The 15,145-nt window shown below is 42.2% G+C and overlaps 1 protein-coding gene across 1 annotated transcript in view; it reads right to left on the minus strand.

Annotated features, from left to right (window-relative positions):
- The window catches only part of Kansl1 (KAT8 regulatory NSL complex subunit 1), a 133,507-nt gene extending 123,213 nt beyond the window's left edge, over positions 1-10,294 (minus strand). The window contains exons 1-2 of the mRNA XM_048367264.1: positions 10,268-10,294; positions 8,458-8,596 (exon numbers count right to left, since the gene is read on the minus strand). The gene's annotated coding sequence lies outside the window, so the exon portion shown is untranslated. The remainder of the gene's footprint in view (positions 1-8,457; positions 8,597-10,267) is intronic.
- Positions 10,295-15,145: the final 4,851 nt, after the last annotated feature.

The following is a 15,145-nucleotide window of genomic DNA, read 5'->3' on the forward strand; positions in this document are numbered from 1 at the left end:
ACAGTGCCCAGACTCTGAGTTCAAATCCCAGGGCTAGCACCAAAAAAAAAGGAAATAACACTTTTTTGCTAGTCCTAGGACTTGAACTCGGGGCCTGGGCACTGTCCCTGAGCTTCTTTTGCTCAAGGCTAGCACTCTACTACTTGAGTCACAGTGCCACTTCTGGATTTTTCTGTTTATGTGGTACTGAGGATTCAAACCCAGGGCTTCATGCATGCTAGGCAAACACTTTACCACTAAGCCACATTCCTTGCCCAGGATATTAAATTCAATAATCAAGTATCTTCAATTAAGAAAACAGGAGGGCTGGGAATATGGCCTAGTGGCAAGAGTGCTTGCCTCCTAACACATGAAGCTCTTGGTTTGATTCCCCAGCACCACATATATGGAAAACGGCCAGAAGAGGCGCTGTCTCAGGTGGCAGAGTGCTAGCCTTGAGCAGGAAGAAGCCAGGGAAGGTGCTCAGGCCCTGAGTCCAAGGCCCAGGACTGGCCAAAAAAAAACAAAAACAGGAAAGCAAGAAGTAATATGATATAAATATATGTATCAATATGGCAAATACCAATCTATCCATCAAATCTTAATAAGTTAAGCTTTCAGTCTTGGAAAAGAAGAGTACTTGTATAACAGATAAAAGGAATTTGTGGAATTTGTTATCACTAAGAAATATGAAAAGTTAAAAATACATTTCAAGGGCTGGGACTATGGCCTAGTGGCAAGAGTGCTTGCCTCATATACATGAAGCCCTGGGTTCGATTCCCTTGCACCACATATATAAAAAAAAGGGCCAAAGTGGTGCTGTGGCTCAAGTGGCAGTGTGCTAGCCTTGAGCAAAAAGAAGCAAGGGACAGTGCTCAGGCCCTGAGTCCAAGGCCCAGGACTGGCAAAAAAAAAAAAAAAAAATTTCAAGAAGTGCTTAAAAAACGTACTCACTATATGACTTATGTAACTGTAACCCTTCTGTATATCACCTTCATAATAACAATGTTTAAAAATTAAATTTATGGTTTAATTTATATATAAATCCATTCTGAAGTCACACAGGGAAATAAATAATTTCTGAGGTGAAGCTCAAAGTTTCTAAGGCTATCTTCTTTTTTTTTTTCCTTTGTAGTTTTAGGTTAAAACATCCCATGATACCAACTTAGACAGAATAGTTGCCTGATAAGACTCAAGAAAGCTTGTTCTAGTTACCAGGAAACTGGATTGTCAGCAAACTGGTCCTTTTTCAAAAAAAAACAACAACAAAAAAACCCAACCAATGTTATTGTTATATGGTTCTTTCCATCCTTTTTATCTATGTATGTATATATTCCCTATTTCTTATACATTTATAGTCTTTCTTATATAGCCCTGTATTCCAAATCTTTCATTTATCATTTATCCAATATAAGACATTAAAAATTCTTCAAAAATATTGTTTTACAGCTAAATGCCAGTGGTTCACACGTGTAATCCTAACTACTCAGGAGGCTGAGATCTGAGTTCAAAGCCAGGCAGGGAAGAAAGGCCCATGAGAATAAATTCCAAGTTATGGAAATAAGTGGTTTATCATTGCTGTTGTTATTTTCAATGTACCATGTGAAATTATGCCATTTTCTTATGTCTTTCTTCCCCAGAGTTTTACCCCTGATGTCACTGTGACTGATTGTGGTATCCTGGGTATTGTATATATGTTTATTGAAATAGGGAAGGGAAGCGGAACATCAAAATGGAGAGACAAAGGATAAAAGGTGAACCAATGCAACAGCAATACTTACAAATCTATATGCCATAAACCATCTGTACAACTCAGGGGAGAGGGGGAGGGAATTGGGAAGGGTGGAAGGTAGGAGAAAAATGAGGGAGGAGCTAACAAGTTTGATAAGAAATGTACTCATTGCCTTATGTATGAAACTGTAACCCCTCTGAACATCACTGTGACAATAAATTAATTAATAAAAAAATAGAAAAGTACATGAAACTCTTATCTCCTATCAACTACAGCACTCAGAAAAAGCTGGAAATGGTGCTGTGGTTCAAGTGGTAGAGCTCTAGCCTTGAGGCTCAGTGACTTGCCCAGGCCCTGAGTTCAAGCCCCAGGACCAACAGGAAAAAAAATTTTTTTGAGGCTTGTTGATATGTGCTACCAAATTATCTTTCAGAACAAACAAACCAATAGTAGTCCCAATGCATACTTTCACTAGCTGTTTGAGATTGCTCTCTTACCACCTTGATAGCAGTTCATTTGCAAATTCCACAGATTAAAAAAAATTTAATACTGGGCTGGGGATATAGCCTAGTGGCAAGAGTGCCTGCCTCATATACACGAGGCCCTAGGTTCGATTCCCCAGCACCACATATACAGAAAACGGCCAGAAGCGGCGCTGTGGCTCAAGTGGCAGAGTGCTAGCCTTGAGCGGGAAGAAGCCAGGGACAGTTCTCAGGCCCTGAGTCCAAGGCCCAGGACTGGCCAAAAAAAAAAAAAAAAAATTTAATACTATCATTTATCTTCTGTTAATTATCAGAATAAAGATGCTTCTTTGCTTCTTGGTCATTTATTATTTCTTCTGTGTGAACAATGACTATTTTATCAGTAGTTTTTCTTCCTCTTAGTTGACAATTTTTTGAAAGCTAGTTGAGATGAAGTCACTTATTAGTAACTTTAGCTCCCTCTGCTGGCCTAAAATTATCATGCTCAAGGGCCCCATGTAATAGTAAACTGGGAGCTACAATGACAAATGTTTATTCATCTTCAGAGTTACTGCTTCAAGCACAAGTTTGTGTTTGGTTCTTTGCTTTTAGTGGTGGTACTGGGGCTTAAACTCAGGGCCTGGACACTCTCCCTGAGCTTTTTTGCTCAAGGCTAACACTCTACCACTTCAGCCTCAGCTCCATTTCTGGCTTTTTGGTGGTTAACTGGAGAGAAGAGTCTCATAGACTTTCCTGCTGGACCTTGCTTCAAACTGTGATTCTCAGTTCTTAGCCTCCTAAATTGCTAGGATTATCGGGCATGAGCCATCAGCACCCAAACATAATTTATACATAATGATAAAGGAAAAAATTTCAGCTCACACCTGTAATCCTAGCTACTCAGGAGGTTAAGATCTGAGGATCAAGGTTCAAAGCCAGCACAGGCAGGAAAGTCCGGGAGACTCTTTATCTCCATTTAACCACCATAAAACCTGAAGAGGAGCTGTGGATCAAAGTTGTGGAGCACTAACCTTGAGCAAAAAGAGCTCAGGAACAGTGTCCACAACCAACAACCAAAAAGAGAGAAAATGTCATGCCAGGCGCCAGAATAAAAAAAGAATTTTTAAAACATAAATTATAAATTAACTCTTAAAGATAATTATTTATAATTTCTTCAAATCAAGTATCTGAATATATTCTCTGGGCCTTCAGACCTTTACTATGGCTACTCCCTTTGTCCTCAGGAGAAAACCACTCCTATTCTTGACTTACCTCCCCAAGTCTAGTCTAAAGGTAATTCCTCCAGTTCAATCATAAATTATCAAATATCAATGACTCCTTCATATTAGAATAACGAGATAAGAGATAAATTCGGGGACTAGCTTCTGATGACACACCACTCAAAACATTTGATGAGGGCTGGGGATATAGCCTAGTGGCAAGAGTGCCTGCCTCGGACACACGAGGCCCTAGGTTCAATTCCCCAGCACCACATATACAGAAAACGGCCAGAAGCGGCGCTGTGGCTCAAGTGGCAGAGTGCTAGCCTTGAGCAGGAAGAAGCCAGGGACGGTGCTCGGGCCCTGAGTCTAAGGCCCAGGACTGGCCAAAAAAAAAAAACATTTGATGAAAATATTGTAGCCTTTTTCTCCATAAAACATAGACAAAACCACATCAATATACAATAGCTTGCCAAAGCATGTCATTGTGTGTTTCACCCATAGAAAAGACTCTCCTGTCATCACCAAAAATCGACTTATACACATTGGCAAAGAATTTATACAAGTTTAGTTTGTGGGTAACCCAGCCTACCATAGTGATAAAGTATGCAAGTAGAAGGGGGAGGTTAATGCAATATGAAAGGGCAATAACAGCTGATACAAAGATTAAGAGATCATTAAGTAGATAACAGGCAAAAAAATACAGAAAAAAAACTTAAAACTAATAACAGGTGTTTTACAAGATAAACTGTCTTCCAAAAAAGATATATAACTAACTTCTCTATCTCAGAATGTGATTTTATTTGAAGATAAGGTTTTTACTGAAGTCATAAGGTAAAAAAGAGGTCACACAGACAAGTTTCTGGTGGTTACTCAGGAGGCTGAGATCTGAAAATTACAGCTCTATGCCAGTTCTGGCAAAAAAAAATCCACCAGCAAAGAGTCACAAGTGGAGGTGTGGCTTAAAGAGAAGCTGAAGGGAAAAAAAAAAAAAGAAAAAAGCTAGGAGCTGGTGTAATCCTAGTTACTCAGGAGGCTGAGATCTGCAGATCAAAGTTTGAAGCCAGCCTGGGCAGGAAAATCCATATGAGACTTTTATCTCCAATAAATTATTCAGAAAAAGCCCGAAGTGGCACTGTGCCTCAAGTGGTAGAGCACTAGCCTTAAGTACAAAGAGGCTCAGGGACAGTGCCCAGGCTCTGACTTCAAGTTTCAAGACCGGCACAAAACCAAAAAAATGTTAGCCAGCCCTAGTGGCTCATACGTATAATCCTAGCTACTCAGAAGGCTGAGATCTGAGGATGGTGGTTCAAAACCAGGCCAGGCAATAAAGTCCATGAGGGGCTGGGAATATGGCCTAGTGGCAAGAGTGCTTGCTTCTTATACATTAAGCCCTGGGTTCGATTCCCCAGCACCACATATATGGAAAACGGCCAGAAGTGGCACTGTGGCTCAAGTGCAGAGTGCTAGCCTTGAGCAAAAAGAAGCCAGGGACAGTGCTCAGGCCCTGAGTCCAAGCCCAGGACTGGCCAAAAAAAAGAACAAATAAAGTCCATGAGACTCTTATCTCCATTAACTACAAGAAAACCAGAAGTGGAGCTCTGGCTCAAAGTGGTAAAGCACTACTAGCCTTGAGTAGAAAAGCTCAGGGACAGCACCCAGGCCCTGAGTTCATGACCCATGACTGACAAAAAAAATAATAATAATAATAAAATAAAGTAAATAAAACAAAGTAGAGCATAAGGCCCTCAAGTTTAAGCCCCAAAACTGCTGCCTGCCTTCCCCTCAACCCCACCCCCAAAAAAGAAGAGCAAGGCACCAGTAATCCTAAGGCCTGTAATCCTAATTACTCAGAAGGCTGAGATCTGAAGATCTCAGTTCAAAGTCAGTCTGGGTAGGGAAGTCTTAAAGACTCTTATCTCCAACTAATCATCAAAAAGCCAGAAAAGAATCTGTGGCTCAAAGGGTAGATCACTAGGCCAAGAACAGACAAGCCCCAGGAGCAACGCGCGCACACACACACAGTCATGAGACTTTACCCTAAACTAGTATAACTATTATCTTTTTAAAAGAGAAATTCTGGGGGCTGGGAATATGGCCTAGTGGCAAGAGCGCTTGCCTCCTACACATGAAGCCCTTGGTTCGATTCCCCAGCACCACATATATGGAAAACGGCCAGCAGGGGCGCTGTGGCTCAGGTGGCAGAGTGCTAGCCTTGAGCGGGAAGAAGCCAGGGATAGTGCTCAGGCCCTGAGTCCAACGCCCAGGACTGGCCAAAAAGAGTGAGAGAGAAATTCTGGCCAGGTGCTGGTGGCTCACGCCTATAATCCTAGCTACTCAGGAGGGTGAGATCTGAGAATCCAGTTGGAAGCCAGCCGGGGCAGGAAAGTCCATGACACTCTTACCTCCAATAAACTACTCAGAAAAAGCAGGAAGTAGTACCGTGGCTCAAGTGGTAGGCCTTGAGCAAAAGAAGCTTGAGGACAGCCCAGAGTTCAAGCTCCAGCACTGGCCAAAAAAAAAAAAAAAAAAAAAGGAAATTCTGGACACAGACACATGAGGAACTTTTAAGTAAAGTTGGAATTAGAAATATAATAACACAAGCCAAGGAGCTTCCATAAGCTACAGGAAAGGCCTAATCATCTTCCTAGGAAGTATGCCTTTGCCCTAATGAACACATTAAGTCACAGCCTTAGCAAACAAATGTCATAAAGAAAATTGGCAGTTGATGGTTATTGAGATATTCTAAGTACTTTGCATCAGTAAACTCATTTACTCTGTAAAAATTCCTCCCCATATAAAGCCTTGAACTGCAAGGTTAGTACTAGCAATATATTCCTATAAGTTTGAAATTCAAAATCCTGAGAGCCAGGCACCTATGGCTCATGCCTATAATCCTAGGTACTCAGGAGGCTGAGATCTAAGAATTGTGATTCAAAACCAGTCTGGGTAGGAAAGTCTGAGATTCTTATCTCATTAATCACTAGAAAACTGGAAGTGGCCCAGTGGCTCGAAGTGATAGAGTGCTAGTCAGGGTTAGTGCCCAGGCCCTGAGTTCAAGCCCCATGACCACCAAAAAAATAAGCTAAAGTGTCCTGGCCTTGAGTTCAAGCCTCAATACTGGCACAAATCCATACATACATACAATCATGGCATGGACCTGTAATAACAGCACCCAAGAGGCTGGGGCAGAAAGATTGAGGGTTCAAGGCCAGTCTGGGCTACAATGTGAGACACTATATCAAAACTGATTTGATCTAGAAGATATTTTCTACTATTCAAAGGATTGGTTAGGAATATAAAATTAAGGAAGCCATACAACTACATTCTCAAGTAATTAACAGGTAGTAACTCTCATAGTATGGTTCACTGACAAATGTATTCTTGTCATGCCAGAGGCCTTTCCTCCATCAGGAGTTAGTGTATTATTTACTGTACTACTAAATTTCAGGTTCACTGAGATTTAGAAGTAAAACTTTAAACAGCATAGGTATCTGAAAAAGCAGACTTATTTATACCTCATACCTTTAATTAAAACCAAGGAAACTAACATGAAACCTGATATGTTGATCCCAATCCTCTTGAAAGCTTCCTAGGAATATAGAGACTAATAAATGCTGGCACTCAGTACTTGTTAAGAAGTGGAAGCACTATTAAACAAGATCCTCCAATTCCTAGGGGCTCAGGGCTTCTGGCTATGTTCCCCCACACAACCCCTCTAACTCTACAGGGAGAAATAGTGGAAAAACTGTCACTTTGGCTTTCTTTATACTAGTGTACGTGCTAATTATCCAACAATAGAATCTGGAACATAAATGAGATTAAGAACTCAGTCTACATTACCCAAGATTTCCCACAAGTCCAAATATTTAGTTTATACAGACTGCATTATTCTGATTTATCCACTGCATTCATCTGAAATTTCACAGAGCAGAGCAGATTACAACAAAACAACCTTGACTATATTGGCATCTAACTCTGAAGAAAGTAAGACATTGAAGGGTTTCCACTGCCACCTTTCTTTCTTCATCCTTCCTCCCACTTCCTTTCTAGATCTGTCTTAAGCTTTGCCCTCTGCTTAGTCCTAATAAAATTCTTTAGGCAAGAGAGTTGTTTAGTAAAAGACATTAGAAAAAGCTGTAAGGCTGTCATGTTTTGAATAGAGATAAAATGTGAAAGAAAGAAAGTGAAAAAGGAAGATAGAATGAAAGAGAAAAAAGAGGGAGAGGAAGGAAGGAAGGAAGGAAAGAAGGAAGGAAGGAAGGAAGAAAGGAAGGAAGGGAGGGAGGGAGGGAGGGAGGGAGGGAGGAAGGAAGGAAGGAAGGAAGGAAGGAAGGAAGGAAGGAAGGAAGGAAGGAAGGAAGGAAGGAAGGAATGGAAGAATCATGACTTCATTGGGAGCTTTTTCCATCTTAAAACAGCCTGTCCACTTGCCCAAATGAGATTTACTCTGTGAGATAAAAGTTGGCACAAATGCTACCTGTTGAAAAAAAGCAAAAAATCTCATGCAATGACCTAGTGAGCAGCAGGACTCTCCAATGTAAAGCAGCAGGTCTTAATATGTTCTAATATAGTATATGAAGTTTCAGAGTAGACAAATGGTTAATGACACATCTTTTGTAACACATGAATCAGCTACTGATTTGCAAGAGTGGGACACACCCTAGCACCCATGACTCTCAGGGACCTGTTTGAAAGTGGACCTGGAAGTTTAAACTGCCAACCCATCCTACTAGAATTGGAAAAATAGTTTTATAAATATTCAGGTTGTTCTAACTTAAAAAAATAAGCTCATCATTAGAATAAAGGTTAAGATGCAAATTTTACATTCACATTTTAACACTGATAATTAAGAACAGTATAAATATAAATCCCAGGAAATTACAATAGTAGCTTTTGAGAGAGGAGAAGTTTGTGGAGACTGAAAAATAGTAAATTAAATATTCTCCATTCTAATATATACATATATGAAATACATATATATCTTCTATGTATGTATTTCATGTATAAATTTATATGAGAATGGAACATATATATCTTATAATAAAAAATTAACCCCTCTTACCTTAAGAGGCATCCAGATAGCATTCATAGTGTCAGGAATAGTTCAGACAACACTCAAACAAGCAAGAGAGTCTTAGTAAAGTCACTCAGTCACCAAATAAGAGGAAAATGTTTTGTTTCAAAAGGTATCTTGAAAGAACCTGAAAAAGAAGATTTTCCTTTAGACATAATAATAATAACCATCACTATCATCATCATCAAACAGTTGAAGCCTTCTGGGAAGAGATTTGAAGTACTAACCACCTCACCATCCTAAAAAGTGTCCAAAAATATATATGCATGTATGTGCGTCTCCATATATACCGGAAGAAACAGTTTACATAAAAACAACAAATATAGTAGACAATATAAAAATCACTTATGAAAAAAATAAAAAGACCAGATCTCACTGGGGGGGAAAAAATCATTATCCAAGGTACTTCCTAAACATTGCCAGAGTGATTTTAACTGATTATCCAAAAAACTTCGCTTGCCACATTTAATTTACTTAAAAAACCTGATGATTCCAACTGTCCTGTTTTAAAGTTTCTGGGCCAATTTTACATGAAAAAAAAATTTTTGTTTTCACTCAAGTACTAGAAGCAAAAAAAAAACAACCACCAAAATAATCCTTTTCCCAAAGATCTTTAAAAGCCAAGCGCCCATCCAACTTAATTTTAAGGATGAGGGGTGCTAAGTTTCCACGGAGGCAAAAAGGACGAACCCAAAACCTCTTCTTGGGATCTTTCTCCAAGACCTAGGCCTGAATGAAACTCCGGCTTCAACAGTTACTGGCTTTCGCTTAAAATGGAGGCTTGCCCGAGTGGGGTCAGAAATAACAGCACTCACCTCTTCAAAAATAAATTTCCAAAAAGGAAAATAATTATAACAAAAATAAATAAATAAAAAGGTATCCCCGCCGCCGTCGCTGTTGTTGCTGTGTGCGTGTGTAAAGTCAAGCAGCAAAATCCTCCGGAGTGGATTTGCTCGCGCGCGGCGCGTTTGTCGCTCCGGCTACGGAGACTTGGCATCACTTTCCACACCGCTCATCAGACTTGGGGGGGTGGGGGGAGGGAGGAGTTGACTCTTGACCCCAAGCCTCAGGTGGGTTGAACCCCCCACCCCACACCCCGTCTTCCACACATACACACACACCCCACGTCGCGCGCGGGGATCCCCACCTCCGAAGACAGGGGGAGAGAAAGGGCAGAGGGAACCCGAGTACCAACCCCTCCCCCCAGGCCTCGGACCCTAGCCCCAAACCCACCCGCCCTCCAGCCTCCCGCGGCGGGGCGACTCCTCCGGCCCCATCCTCCTCGCTGGGAGGGGGGAGGGGGGGAGGGTCCCCTCAGGACGCCCGCGGCCGCGGCCCGGCTCTCCTCAGGAGGGGGTGGCCCACGGGATGCGGCTTCCCTTCCCCTCAGCGTCCGTCCGTCCCACCTCGGTTCGGCCTGGCGCCCCGGGCCCTCGGCGTCCCTCCCCCCCCCCACCCCCGACCAACCTCCACCCCGGCCCGCCCCCCACCAAGGTGGCCAGGAGCCCCCGGCCACTCGGCCCGCAGCCCCGAGCCCAGGCCTGCGGGTGGGCGAGGGGCGGGGGTCCCCAAGCCACACGCGCGCGTCCCCGCTCCCCCAGCCCAGTGGCTTCCAGGGCCCTCCGCGGCGCTCGCTCCCTGGGCCCCTAGGCTCCCCGCCTCCCGGCCGCGTCGCCCCCTCCGACTCCCCCAGGCTGGGCCGGCTCCTGTTCCCCACCATCACCCCCGACCCACTCGTGCGCCCACCCCCACCCCCGGGCACCAGTGCCAACGGCGGCTCCCCCAGCCCCAGACCTACCTGCACGGCTCAACCAAGCCTAGAAGTGGGGGCGGGGACTCTTCCACCCTCCTCTGTCTCTCATTGGTCCCTCCAGGGCATATTCTGAGCGCTATTGGCTGAGAATTGATGCCAGTCAGAGCGGCGGGGCGGGACAAAAGGGGAGAGGGATGCTGGTGCCTCGGTGTCTCTGTCTCTGTATCTCTCTCTCCGTCTCTGTCTCTGTCTCGGCCCTTGGAAACCAGAGGCTTTGGGACGACAGATCTCGTAGAGGGCCCGAGGTGGGCGGAATAGCAGTAGAAATCTGGCAGTGCGTCACACCAGTGGACTACTCCGAACCCCCTAACCAGGTCCCTCAGGTCCTCTTCTCCATCACCCCCTACCCCTCTACCCCTCACCCCTCCAGGTTCTTCATCCAGGAAGCGACGTGATGAAAAACTCAAGGCCGGAAAGGCCATCGGGAGAGATTTTATATATGCATTTCAAATACACACATACCAATATTTATACATAAAGTCAACCAGACATGTGAGGGCCTAGAAAGGGTACACATCTCACAGAACAAGAAGAAATTTAGATATAGTGGATAGAAAGGACCCCTCAGAGGTGCTAACAGTGGTTACCTCCAGGAAGGGGGTCTGAAGGGACAGGGAGTGGGGCCCAGGAGGAGAAGGGGAGAGAGGGGGACAGGAGGAAGACTTTATCTCACCGCATATCCTTTATAGCTTTTGATTTTTGTACCATCCATTAAGATTGCCATTCGAAAATATTGATTTAAAATTTTTAAAGAAGGTCACAAAAAAACCATAGAATACTTATCCAAGAAAATTAGGACAACACGAAGATTTAAGGAGGCATGTTCATTTTGTCATTTGATCAGTCCCAGATAGCTGGGGTGAAGCAAGCAATGGTATCCCCAAAACAGCTGGAGTTCTAGAATTTGGGACAGGATCAATAATCTGGACTGTGGGGTGGAGTCCCCACCTTATAATAGTGGTCTATGGCATGCTAAAGGATAGACGCCACCAAAGAAGTGCAAAAAAGTGTAAAAAATTAAGAAAATTAAAAAAAACACACCAGAATATTGAAGCTGCATGAAAGTTAAACAAGGTGCTCTGGAAAAACAGAATGATAAAATTATAAAAATCTCACAGGTCTTGAAGATTTCTTAAGGGATCTTCTATAGTTCCTGGTAATCATGAGACAATAAGAATGAAAGCTGAAATACCTATAAATCAGAAGTCTTAATTTTTTCACATGACAGACAGTGTGAAGAGACATATAGATCCTTAGAATGCTTTTAAATTCATAACAAACCCATAGGAATCATAAGAGTTGAAGGAAGAACAAATGCAGCAAGTGGTACTCACTAGACACTATGTCGAAAATGAACTATACAACTTTGGGTGGGGACAGCAGGAAAAACTGGAAAGCATGAAGGAAGGGATGACATTGTCCAAAAAAAAAAAAAAGTACTCTTTACCTGACTTATGTAGCTGTGAGCTCTCATCACCTTTATAATAACAATTAAAACTTTTAAAGTATTTATAAGGTTTTCAAGGTGGTGTATGGAGGTATGTGCCTGTACTACCAGCTCAGGACATTGAGGCAGGAAGACTGTGAATTTGAGTTCCAGACATGTCTCATAGTGAGAGACCTATTTCAGAAGTCTAAAAAAGTCTGGAGCTGTGGCTAAATGGTAAAGCATCTTCCTAGTGAGAATGATAGCCCTGAGTTTAAGCCTCCAGTATAGCCAATAAAATAATAATAATTCTCTTGTGCTACAATAAAAATAGGTTTTTTTCAAAAAAAAGACAGTGGGACAATGTGAATTTGCTCATTTTTATGTTATCCATATTTTACAATAAAATACTTTTTAAAAAATTCCACATCTTTTTAAATTTTAAGTCCATGGATTTCCTAATCTATAGATAATAGACTAAGAAACCTTCTCCTAAAGACATCTCCTTTCCTACCCACCACATATGCTCCCTGGCCCTTCTTCCTTGTTCACTCTTTCTCTTCTCCTGCTTTCATTTCTTGGTTCCAAGTCCTGTTTGTGTGTGCCTGACATCTCTGACAAAGAACAAGGGATAAGCAAGGATTGAAAGAAAAATATACACATCTTGTGTTTCCTCGAAGAAAGAAGGAGAAATAGCTGGGGGTGTAGCTCAGTGACAGAGAACTTGCCTAGCTCTAGCATGTGGAAGCTAGAGAAAACTTTGACATACATGGTAGATTGGCTGGTACCACGGAGAAAAGTAGGCAAAGATGGGGTATCATTAATTCCTAAGGAGGAAAAATATTATACAAAGAAACATCTTGAGTCAGCCATGGTGACATACACAGTTGTAGTCCCAACGTTCAGGAGGCTGAATGGGAAGTCCTCAAGTTTGAGGCCAGCAGGAGCTATCTAACAAGACCCTTTCTCAAGCACACAAAATAGCTTGAGCCTTGTGTCAATGGCTCATACCTGTAATCCTAGCTACTCAGGAGACAGATCTGAGGCTAGAGCTTCAGAGATAGCCCAGGCAGGAAAGTTTGTAAGATTCTTATCTCCAATTAACTAAAATCCAGAAGTGGAGCTGTGGCTGAAGTGGTAGAACCTAACCTGGAGAAAAAACGCTCAGGGACAGTGCTCAGGCCCTGAATTCAAGCCCTAGGATAGGCACGCGTGCGAAACACACACACACACACACACACACACACAGCTTGAAAACTTAGTACCATCAAAAAAAGAAAAATAATATTTTTCTAAGATGATTAATTGTTTAAATCAACCCTAGAAAGTACCTCCAATTCAATTTTCTATTTCGTGTGGAATGAGGTGAAAACGATGTGTATTGTGGTATGTCTATTATTCCTGCTTTTAGGACCAGCTCAGGTAAAATGTTAGTGTAACTAACCTACCACAAAGAATAAGCTGAGTGTCTGAGGATGTGCCTATAATCCCAGAATCCTAGCTACACAGGAGGCAAAGGTTTAAGAACAGCCCAGGCAAAAGCTTGGTCCCTTGTCTGAAAAATAAGCAAATAAAAAAGGGTTGGAGGGCTGAGGATATGGCTTAGTGGCAAGAGAGCTTGCCTCGTATACATGAGGCCCTGGGTTCGATTCCCCAGCACCACATATACAGAAAATGGCCAGAAGTGGCGCTGTGGCTCAAGTGGCAGAGTGCTAGCCTTGAGCAAAAGGAAGCCAGGGACAGTGCTCAGGGCCTGAGTTCAAGGCCCAGGACTGGCCAAAAAAAAAAGGGTTGGAGGCACGCTACCAGTAGTAGACTGCTTGCCTAACAATTTAAGACCCTGGATTCCTCAGCACCACATATATAGAAAAGGCCAGAAGTGTCGCTGTGGCTCATCAGATGCTAGCCTTGAGCAAAAAGAGCCAGGGACAGTGCTCAGGCCCTGAGTTCAAGCCCCAGGGCTGGCCAAAAATCAAAACAAAACAAACAAACAAAAAAACCTGAGTTCAAACTCTAATACTACAAAAAAAAAAGTACTAACCTCTTTGGGATGTTGTGGAGATTAAATTAGTTAATACATATAACAAATCTGAAAATAGCTGAAAGGTTAGGGATGTAGTTGATAGAGAACTTGCTTAGCAAGAGTAAGGCCCTTGGGTTCATTCCCAGCACCATAAAAAAATAATAATTAAGAAGGAGGGGGAGAGGGCAAAAGTGCCTGACATAGACTAAAGGCTTAATTGTTAAATATCATTATTGTGTTTGGCATCTTGTAGAGCCTGTTCCATAAAAATTTCTGGAATGATGATATATATTAATAATAAAGGTAATAACAAATCAAGAAGAATAAGAAAATTAACACATTGAAGCATGGTGGCACATGTCTATAATCTCAGCACTGGGTTCAGACTGAAGCAGAAGGAGTCCAGCCTAAGCTACATAGTGAGGCAGGATCTCAAAATACATAAAAACAAAACAGAGAGAGAGAGAGAGAGAGAGAGAGAGAGAGAGAGAGAGAGAGAGAGAGAGAATATCCAGAACACCTGTTTTTTCACTTGAAATTCATTCGTTTAGGGAAGCTGTCTCTTTAAACGCATAGTAAAACCAGAAAAAAATTGCTGCTTTTATTACAAAGGGATAATTTCCATAATTGTATATAAAGACCTGCTGCAAATCAATAAATAAATAACAGCTATTTCAGTACACTGTGGGAGTATAAACAGGTACAGCCACTTTAGAAGAATTTGATATAATTTAATAAAATTTCATATATGCATACTCCATGTCCTAGCAGTTCCACTAGAAGATTTATATTGTTAGAAATGGAGAATTGGGGCTGGGAATGTGGCTTAGTGGGCAGAGTGCTTGCCTAGCATTCTGAGGCCCTGGGTTCGATTCCTCAGTATCACATAAACAAAAATGAATAGAAAATGCAGAACCTTAAGAGTCAGATTGACATGTAAGAATATTCATAGTAGACATGCTCCTCATTGCGCCTCAGACTAGAACTATCACAGATGCCTAAGAATGAAATGGGTCCAACTCTAGTCTCAAGAAGTTTTTCAGCTTCATTTTTTTGGCCAGGTAATGGGTATACAAGAATATACTTTATAACTATTTTTGAAATGTACAAAAATTTTATAAACTTTTGTGTTTCTGTCATACTTCACAATTAAAAAATTTTTTAAATCAATACAGAGCTGGGAACGTGGCTTAGTGATAGAGTGCTTGCCTAGTATTCATGAAGCCCTGGGTTTGATTTCTCAGCATCACATAAACAGAAAAAACTGATAGTGGCGCTGTGGCTCAAATGGTCGTATGCTAGCTTTGAGCAAAAAGAAGCCAGGGCCAGTGCTCAGGCCCTGAGTGCCCCAGGACTGGCAAAAAAAGAAAAGAAGGCATGTACAGACTTTGTCTCTTGTCATTGTTTCCTAAAT

This window comes from Perognathus longimembris, chromosome 17, assembly GCF_023159225.1.
Source record: "Perognathus longimembris pacificus isolate PPM17 chromosome 17, ASM2315922v1, whole genome shotgun sequence".
In the NCBI taxonomy this organism is placed as follows: domain Eukaryota; kingdom Metazoa; phylum Chordata; class Mammalia; order Rodentia; family Heteromyidae; genus Perognathus; species Perognathus longimembris.